General features: G+C 39.7%; 1 pseudogene; it reads left to right on the forward strand.

The window, feature by feature from the left end:
- Positions 1-1093: 1093 nt before the first annotated feature.
- LOC107978602 lies at positions 1094-1656 on the forward strand (annotated as a pseudogene).
- Positions 1657-10650: the final 8994 nt, after the last annotated feature.

The raw sequence follows: 10650 nt of genomic DNA on the forward strand, positions 1-10650 counted from the left end.
TTACTTTGTGTTCCCTAGTTTTACCTGAGGAGGAACAGAGTGTACCACAGGAGGAGGCAGATCCCTCATTCTTCAAGGTAAGATGATGGCCTTTCCCTTTCCTGAGGTAGGATATTTCCATGATTCCTTTTTGTTTCAGGTAATGTCACATTTAGATAACACTGATCATGTACAGTATAGCTAGTAGAGTGTTAATTTAGGGGGTTGATGAAATGGAATTGTACCAAGTCATCCTTGACTGAAGAGGGTAAAGAAAATGCCAGTGCCAGTGTCCATAGTGTTTGTTATGAGTTTTTTTTTTCTGACCAGTTTTGCAGGTTAGATTATCTTTGTGTGGTTTCCACTAGAAAATTGACAGTAACATTACCTATTAAAATCTTGTATTTTCCTCCCAAGGCCTTGTCCTCTTTGATTTGGGGAATTCTAAGTTTAACAACGGGAATACTGGTTGAAAGGGTTCAACAAATGATGTGTTGGGAAGTCCCTATGTTGGTGAGACACTGTGGAAGTAAGACCTGTAAAGCAAGAACCTTAGGGTGGATGATTTAAACACAGAAACACAGAAGGTATTTGAGGGCTGGAGAGATGGCTCAGAGGTTAAGAGCACTGGCTGCTCTTCCAGAGGTCCTGAGATCAATTCCCAGCAACCACATGGTGGCTTACAACCATCTGTAATGAAATCTGGTGCCCTCTTCTGGCCTGCAGACCTATAGACAGACAGAACACTGTATACATAATGAATAAATAAATTAAAAAAGAAGATATTTGACTCATAGAAGCAAATTTTTTAAATTAGAAACAAGCTTCTTTTACATGTCAATCCGAGTTCCCTCTCCCTCCCGTCCTCCTCTGCCCCCCTCCCCCGCATCCCAACCCCTTTCTGCTCCCCAGGGAGGGCAAGGCCTAGAAGCAAGTTTTTATATTCCGTGTGTCTCCACTGAGGGGGAATGCACTGTCATCGGTAACTGTGGAAGGCTGCTGCGTTTGGGTCTGAGTCACCGAGGGAAGAGGTGGTTGAGGAGGAGGTGGCATCAGGGGTGGTGGTCATGGTCATGGCAGAGGAGGTGGGTAGGAATCAGCAGCCTGCAGAGATATGGCCAACTTTGAGGTGCAGGGAATCACTCAGGAGTTCAAGGATGGGCTCAAGAACAAGGAGACAAGGGCAATTAAAGAAGATCTTGTAGATGAGAATTTTACAGAATTAAGAGAAGAAATTTCATGACCTTCAGACACAACATATGAAAATGGGAGATACCAACTAGAGATAAAAATACCAGAAATGTATCCATTTAATGCTTCTAAAGTGTGGTTTATCACTTAAATATGGCATTTTAATAGTGGTTCCATCACTAGGGCTATTCGTTTGAAGATCTTGAAAGTTATTGTCAATGCAAGCACCGTTGGCAGTAGAAGAACCAGATGATCCCCAAGATGTAGTAGTATTAAATCGGTACAAACAAAACCCTGAAAGACTCAACGGACTTGACATTGGTACCCATGTATGCTGGAGGACCAGTTGCTAGTCCAGAATACACCAAGAAAAGAAATAAAGAAAACCTATGTGCTACGTGCTTTGATAGAAATGCAGTAACAGTGACATTGTCTTCAAAATCATGGGATGTAGAGACTGCATTGGAGTGCCTTCCGAGGAATTGAAGCATGGGAGATGCTGCTAGTTAGTCACACTTGCCTATTCTTGAGGAGCACTAGCCCCTAATATTTTAGGATTCTACATAAGTTTTCAAAACTGGCATTCTTGCTTAATGATGTTGTCTAAGCACCACTGGAGTCTGCAAACATTAAAAAAAAAAAAACCCAAACCAAACAACAAACAAACCAACAAAAACAAGCCTGGTATAAGTAAAGCCAATTAACTAAGTTTAAAGAGGGATATAATTTAATTATGTTGGACACAGGGTCTCTTTATGTAGGTCCTGGCAGACTGAGATCTCACTATACAAACCAGGCTGGGCTGGAATTCACAGAGGTCTGCCTATCTCAGCCTCCAGAGTTCTGTGATAAAGACATGTGCCACCACACCCAGCCAATGTTTTTCCTAATACTGAAAACACTATTTGAGATACTAAAACCCTGAGAAAAGCATGGACTGTGGTATGTAACAAGATTGCTTCAGGATTATGCTGAATACCTAGGATGATACTTGCGTCTCATGGCTGTTCATGCTGTTAAGTCGAATCACAGCTACTGTAACTGTTTGAGCACGGATCCTCTTTAACTATGAATTTACATGCATGCTTGTGCTGGCCTTTTAGGATGGGGAACTGAAATGGCCACCCTTTAAAGAATTAGAGCGTTCTTAGATAATGAGGTTTACCCAGACTTAAAGATGGTGACCAATCCAGAGTCCTTTTGTCCCCGTGGGGCTCTTATGTTTTCCTGTTACCATCCACAGCTAATTTGTCTAATGGCAAATTTGTCTGTATTTGGTGGAGAGCCATCCTGAGGAACAGCGTCCTTTGTTCCATTTTTAGGTCATAGGTTTGGAATGTCTTCCTCGAGTTCTTCACATTTAAAGGTTGTTCCTATGTAAGCAATAATGTAGAAACGGGGCTGCCGATTTTATTTCCCTTACAAAAAGAGTAAGGACTTTGTTTCACAGTATTTCCAGGTTTAATAAAAGGACCCTACTTAGCTTTTCAGTGATAAAAACCCATCTGTGAGAACTTGAAAGAGGAAGCCGACTTTTCCAGTAGTGTTACGCCCAACTTGGGATGTATAGTTTGACTTTATCAGACACCCCGAGTCGCTATCACTGCACTCCCCATGTTGACAAGGTGAAAGCTGTCTACTGTTTCACTGCACACACTTCAGATGTAGCTATGCATGGGGTGGGATCTACAAAACTAGCTTTTTGTGATACTGTATAAGGTTTCGGTTCTCATATCAGGAATGTCATGAGGAAAGGTCGGTTTATAATACCCCCCTCTTCCAATGGGTATCTGCATTATGTACAGTGACACCCTCACTAGAAACCCAGACTCCTGTTCGTGTTAATGTCATGCTATATTCTAAGTTCTTAAGCTTGAAAACTATTACTCTTGCAAACTCAAAAACTTAATTTGATTGTATTAGTAAGGTTGAAGTGAATTTATGTAGGCGCTTGATGCATACAGATACAGTTATTAATTTGGAGGAGTGGTTTGAAAGTAGCACGAATGTAATGGAATACAGATCAAATTAAAGTAAGAACGCATATTGAAAAAAAATTCTTTGCCATGTTTCTCTGTACCTTCAGGGAACCATTGGTAGAGGCCAAAAAGATAGGCTTGCCTGGTGGGCTGAATCTGCAAAACTGAAAACTGCTCGTTTTCTTGTATCAGCATCACTCAGAGTAATACTGGGTCTTGTCTTGACCACTCTTCCCCTTGTGTGGTCCTAAGTCAAAGGAGAGCAAAGCATGTGCCAACAGTCTCTGCATGATCTTATCCTAAGGCTGTTTTCTCTAATTGCAGGTGCAGCCTCAGAAGAGCAGCTCCCGTATGTATTCTGGAGTGACTTTTCTTTTCTTTTCTTTTCTTTTCTTTTCTTTTCTTTTCTTTTCTTTTCTTTTCTTTTCTCTTTTCTTTTCTTTTCTTTTTTTTTTTAATTTATTAGTTCAAGTTAGGGAACAAGCTTGTTTCACATGTAAGTCCCTTCTCCCTCCCCTCACCCCCATCCCTCCTCCCCCACCCCAACCTACTCCCTACCCCATCTACCCACCACTCCCCAGGCAGGGTAGGGCCCTCAACCCGGGCTCTGCAAAGTCCACCAAATCTTCCTGTGATGGGCCTGGGCCCTTCCCCATGTGTCTAGGGCCAGAGTGTAACCCTTCACGTGGGATGGGCTCTCAAAGTCCCTTCTTGCACCAGGGAAAAATACTAATCCACTTCCAGAGGCTCCCTGGAGTGCAGAGGCCTCCTTATTGACATCCATATTCAGGGGTCTGGATCAGTCTTGTGCTGGCCTCCCAGACAGCATTTGGGGTCGATATGCTTTCCCTTGTTCAGGCCAACTCTTCCTGTGGGTTTCTCCAACCTGGTACAGACCCCTTCGCTCTTCATTCCTCCCTCTCTTCAACTAAACTCCAGATTTCAGCTCAGTGTATATCTGTGGATGTCAGTCACTGCTTCCATCAGCCACTGGATGAGGGCTCTTGTTTGTGGGTCGTTCGGTGGAAAACCTGGAGTGACTTTTCTTAGCACACATTTTATACAAGAATTGTGTGTGCACTGTCTCTTTTTCCTGGTGCGCCCCTAGTTTCTGAGCCACCTGCTGGACATAGTATAGTCTAAAATAGCAACAAATACTCCCAAGTAACAAACTGAGGGCATGTGTCTATAGTCTCTACATTCACCTTTGTAATTTGTATTCAGGAAATGGGTATATGTGTGTATTTCCTTTAATTGACATGCAATTATTCAACTCAATTTCCATTGTCAGTTTTCTCAAGGAAAAAAATTAGAGTTTGATGCTTTACCTATATTAGTGTAAACCTCATCACAGGCAGGCATGATAGATTTATTTCTCAGCATTCCCCATCATGGAAGAGCCAACCAGGACACTGAAGTGAATCACCAAGTGGCTAGCTACAGGTTGTAAGAGGAAAATATGTTACCAAACTTGGTATAAAGATGATACTCTGCTTATAACTTCCACTTTTCACCCTCTTAGGACATGAGACTCAACATGGAAAAGTCATATTTTTCCAATAGAAACCATAGTAAATGCAACATACACCGAAACACTACCATGACTGCCATAGTGGCCCCAAACTTAAGGTAACATACATATTTCCATCTGAAGTCCTTCGTAATGGTGAAAGAGAAAGCCCACGTGTGATGGCAGTTTTTAAGTCACTTCAGAGAATTCCGATTTACTGTGAAGGAGGCCATAGGTTAGTTTGCTCCTTGGCATTTCATTAATGGGCTATTGTCCCATAGGCCTGTAATTTTACCACTCAGGAAGGAACACCTAGGGGTATAATGAGTTTAAGGTCATCCTTCAGATGCAGAAGGCTTTGTAGATTACAAACTGGATTTTGATGGTGAAGCAGTTAAGCATGGAAGGTAAACACCCAGAGCTAGTACAGCCTCCACCTTCCCTCAGCTAGACCTAAGTCAGCCTGTCCAGCAAGTGCTAAAGGCACTTGTCACCAAGAAAGTGATTTGCATAGATACAGTCTGTTAAACCTCTGAAGAATGAGGTCAGTTGAAGAAGGAATTAAGTATTTTGTTCCAGCCATCATGTGAAAAGTAGTTGAGAACTGAATCTCTGCCAGTGTGTGGTCTCCATTGTGGCTGTTTGATTATTAGAAGGTGTAACAGTGTTGAGGCAGTGGGAGAGGAAGACCATACATTTGAACTAAGCAAGGCACCTCTTCTTTTAAACAGTCACGTCTTTGTGTCAGAATTGGAAAGTAGAATATCCCTCGTTGTTCTATTCTGCCAGATAATTTGGTCATAGTGACATGAAAATAAATTATACAGTCCTCAGAGATGAGAAGTAGGAGCTACAAATAGCCTCTTTCCAGCCACCCTCCCTGAAGGTGATATTATATGTTATAAACCTTATGGTTAGGTGGAGAATGGAAAGAAACCATTATTGTGCAAACACCATCTCTAGATGGAGTCACTATCATCTAGTGGATTCTTCTGGCACTTGGTGAATATCACAGGGTCGTTCTGTTCCTAGTATTTTTTTTTCCCTCAAGACTTTAACTTTCTTGTTTTTTTTTTTAAAGACTAATTAGGCTTAAAATGAGTCGTTACTCACACATAAAACCGCACACACTTATAGTGGGAGATTTCAACACCCCACTCTCACCACTGGACAGGAACACCAGACAGAAATTTAACAAAGAAACAAAAGAACTAATAGAAGTTATGGCGCAATTGGACTTAACAGATATCTATAGAACATTCCACCCAAATACAAAACAATTTACCTTCTTCTCAGCGCCACATGGAACCTTCTCTAAAATCGACCACATACTTGGCAACATAGCAAACCTCAACAAGTACAAAAAATTGAAATAACCCCCTGTGTCTTATCAGACCGCCATGCTTTAAAATTAGAATTCAACAACAACAAGAACTACAGAAAACCTACAATCTCATGGAAATTAAGTAACACCCAATTGCATAATTCATGGGTCCAGGAAGAAATAAAAAGGAATTAAAGATTTCCTAGAATTCAATGAGAATGAGGACACAACATATCCAAGCCTATGGGATACTCTGAAAGCAGTGCTAAGAGGAAAGTTCATAGCGCTAAATGCCCATATGAAAAAACAGGAGAATAATCACACTAGAGAATTAACAGCACAACTGAAAGCTTTAGAAAACAAAGAAGCCAATACACCCCGGAGGAGCAGACGCCAGGAAATAATCAAATTGAGGGCTGAAATCAATAAAATGGAAACTAGGAGAACAATACAAAGAATCAATATAACAAAAAGTTGGTTCTTCGAGAAAATCAACAAGATAGACAAACCTTTATCCAAACTTACCAAACAACAAAGAGTGAACATGCAAATTAATAAAATCAGGAATGAAAAGGGGGTTGTAACAACAGGCACAGTGGAAATCCAGAGAATCATCAGGTCATACTTTGAAAACCTATAGTCCTCAAAATTTGAAAATCTAAAGGAAATGGACAATTTTCTGGACAGATTTCACTTTCCAAAATTAAATCAAGAACAGATAAGCAACTTAAATAGACCTATAACCTCTAAGGAAATTGAAGCAGTCATTAGAAGTCTCCCAACCAAAAAAAAGCCCAGGACCAGATGGCTTCAGTGCAGAATTCTACCAGAAATTCAAAGTACAGCTAATACCAGTTCTCCTCAAAGTATTCCACACAATAAAAGCAGAAGGGTCATTACCAAACTCTTTCTTTGAGGCCACAATAACCTTGATACCCAAGCCACACAAAGACACAACTAAGAAAGAGAACTACAGACCAATATCCCTCATGAACATCAATGCAAAAATTCTCAATAAAATATTGGCAAATCGAATCCAAGAACACTTCAGAGAAATCATCCATTCCGATCAAGTAGGCTTCATCCCAGGCATGCAAGGATGGTTCATCATACGAAAATCCATCAATGTAATCCACCATATAAACAGACTGAAGAAAAAAAATCACATGATCATCTCACTAGATGCTGAAAAAGCCTTTGGCAAAATCCAACATCCCTTCATGATAAAGGTCCTGGAGAAATCAGGGATAACAGGAACATACCTCAACATAATAAAAGTAATATACAGCAAGCCAACAGCCAACATCAAATTAAATGGAGAGAAACTCAATGCAATTCCTCTAAAATCAGGGGCAAGACAAGGCTGTCCACTCTCTCCATACCTCTTCAATATTGCCCTTGAAGTTCTAGCTAGAGCAATAAAACAACAAAAGGAGATCAAGGGAATACAAATCGGAAAGCGAGAAGTCAAACTCTCACTATTTGCAGATGATATGATATTCTACATAAGTGACCTGAAAAACTCAACCAGGGAACTCCTACAGCTGATAAACACCTTCAGCAAAGTGGCAGGATACAAGATTAACTCAAAAAAAATCTGTAGCCCTACTATATACAGATGACACATTGGTGGAGAAAGAAATCAGAGAAGCATCACCCTTTACAATTGCCACAAACAACATAAAATACCTTGGAGTAACACTAACCAAAAAAGTGAAAGACCTGTACCATAAGAATTTTGAGTCTCTAAAGAAAGAAATTAAAGAAGATACCAGAAAATGGAAAGATCTCCCATGCTCTTGGATAGGTAGGATCAACATAGTAAAAATGGCAATCTTGCCAAAAGCAATCTACAGATTCAATGCAATCCCCATCAAAATCCCAACACAATTCTTCACAGACCTTGAAAGAACAATTCTCAACTTTATATGGAGAAACAAAAGACCCAGGATAGCCAAATCATCCCTATACAATAAAGGAACTTCTGGAGGCATCACCATCCCTGACTTCAAGCTCTATTACAGAGCTATAGTCCTGAAAACAGCTTGGTATTGGCACAAAAATAGACTGGTAGACCAATGGAATAGAATTGAAAACCCTGATATTACCCTACACACCTATGAACACCTGATTTTTGACAAACAATCCAAATTTATACGATGGAACAAAGAGAACATCTTCAACAAATGGTGCTGGCATAACTGGATGCAAACATGTAGAAGACTGCAATTAGACCCAAGCCTATCACCTTGCACAAAACTTAAGTCAAAATGGATCAAAGATCTCAACATTAATCCAGCTACACTGAACCTATTAGAAGACAAAGTGGGAAATACCCTTGAATCAATCGGTACAGGAGACTGCTTCCTGAACATTACACCAGGAGCACAGACACTGAGATCAACAATTGATAAATGGGACCTCCTGAAATGGAGAAGCTTCTGTAAGGCAAAGGAGACAGTCAGCAAGACAAAACGGCAACCCACAGACTGGGAAAAGATATTCACCAACCCCACATCTGACAGAGGGCTGATCTCCAAAATATACAAAGAACTCAAGAAGCTAGTCCCCCAAACACCAAACAACCAATTAAAAAGTGGGGTACAGAACTAAATAGACAATTCTCAATAGAGGAATCTAAAATGGCTGAAAGACACATGAGAAAGTGTTCAACATCCTTAGTCATCAGGGAAATGCAAATCAAAACAACTTTGAGACACCATCTTACTCCTGTCAGAATGGCTAAAATCAAAAATATCAATGACAGTTTGCGCTGGAGAGGATGCAGAGAAAGAGGAACACTCCTCCACTGCTGATGGGAGTGCCAACTTGTACAGCCACTGTGGAAATCAGTATGGTGACTCCTCAAGAAAATGGGAATGAGTCTACCACAAGATCCAGCAATTCCACTCCTAGGCATATACCCAAAAGAAGCACATTCATATAACAAGGACATCTGTTCAACCATGTTCATAGCAGCATTATTTGTAATAGCCAGAAACTGGAAGCAGCCTAGATGCCCCTCAACCAAAGAATGGATAGAGAAATTGTGGTACATTTATACAATGGAGTACCACTCAGCAGAAAAAAAAAAAAACAATGGAATCTTGAAATTTTCAGGAAAATGGATGGAACTTGAAGAAACCATTCTGAGCAAGGTAACCCAATCACAAAAAGACAAACATGATATGTACTCACTCATATGTGGACCTGCTTTATGATACACAGTAGTGACCATGCTTTATCAGAGCTGTTTTTAATGATGTTGCTCAGAATGGTTTCCTCCCAGATGATGACTGAGAAACTAATTTAAAAAAAAAAAATGGTGCCAAGTACCACAAGAGTAACAGAACTGTGCTGTCTTCTGGGATTTTGTTTTTTACTTTTTTGTTGTTTGTTTGTTTTTTGTTTTTTTAAAAATGGAGTGTGCTGGATGTCTCTACAATTTTGTTCAAAGGACTACAGAACCTGGAAAAGCTGTTGCTGCTATTGATGCATAACATACTGCCATTATTGCTCTTTTTAATATAAATATAAATATATACATACACACACATATATATATATATATATATATATATATAAGCTAAAATATAAAAAAAGAGTCGTTACAAAATGTTAGTGTCATCATGCAAAGGACAAAGACTGATGGAATTGCACAAATTTCCCTATGTTCATGAGGCTCTTAAAGCAATTTGAATACTGGTTATGAGGTATACCATACCTCCACACTCTTTTATTTTCTGAAAAGCTTTAAACTGTGGAACTGTGCTCAACATTTGGGTGTAGGGTTGTTAGCCCCCATACAGCAAGGTTCAATTTGTTTGTAAATCCTTGACCTCTGCAGCCTCTGGAAAACATATGATCAAGGAGGATGTGAGCTAAAGAAGCCAAGGACACATGTTGCTGCCTGAACATCAGTTTTTTGTCATAGTCACAATGTAGACAGCATATAGATGGACACAGTGCCAGCAGGGAGTTTTTATCATGACCATTGATGGTGCCCACACCCTGTGAGAAATGGACCATTACTCATACCTGCTCTGAAGCATGGCACCATTTACTGATATTTAAATACAGTATGGCCAAAGGTATGAGCTTTGTGAGGTATACACTCTTGGACAGTGACATGGTATCATCTTACTTATAACCATGATTACTCCTCTCCCTAGTAAAAACGTCCATGTGAAAATGTGTTGCCAAACTAAATGGTACGAAGGGGCCAGATCATCATTATTCCTCCAGATTAATGATAGTAGACCAGCCTAAAACTGAATTGAAACTATGAATTTAAATGGCACCACAGTAAACAAAAAACACAGAAAGAAGTTACTATACTAAGTACATTCAAAATATCATAACACTATTTCACTGTAAAATAAGATTTACTGTATATCAAAGATTTAATGGATGTAGTTCTATTCCATTTCTGACAATAAATCTACTTCTATGATAAATTATATACATTATCAAGGTCAAAAACTATATTCAAGGGTTGAAAGATGGATGAGTGTGGAAATTAACTTGTCTCCCAAGCCAGGAAATTTGAGATATATTTGAAGAGTTCATGAAGAGAGAGAAATGGAGAATGAACATGACAAAGTAGGACTCAGAGCTTCATACAGTAGACATGACTCAGGCCCAAGATAAATATTATAATCATAAAA

The sequence above is a fragment of the Cricetulus griseus genome, chromosome 4 (assembly GCF_003668045.3).
Source record: "Cricetulus griseus strain 17A/GY chromosome 4, alternate assembly CriGri-PICRH-1.0, whole genome shotgun sequence".
Lineage (NCBI taxonomy): Eukaryota > Metazoa > Chordata > Mammalia > Rodentia > Cricetidae > Cricetulus > Cricetulus griseus.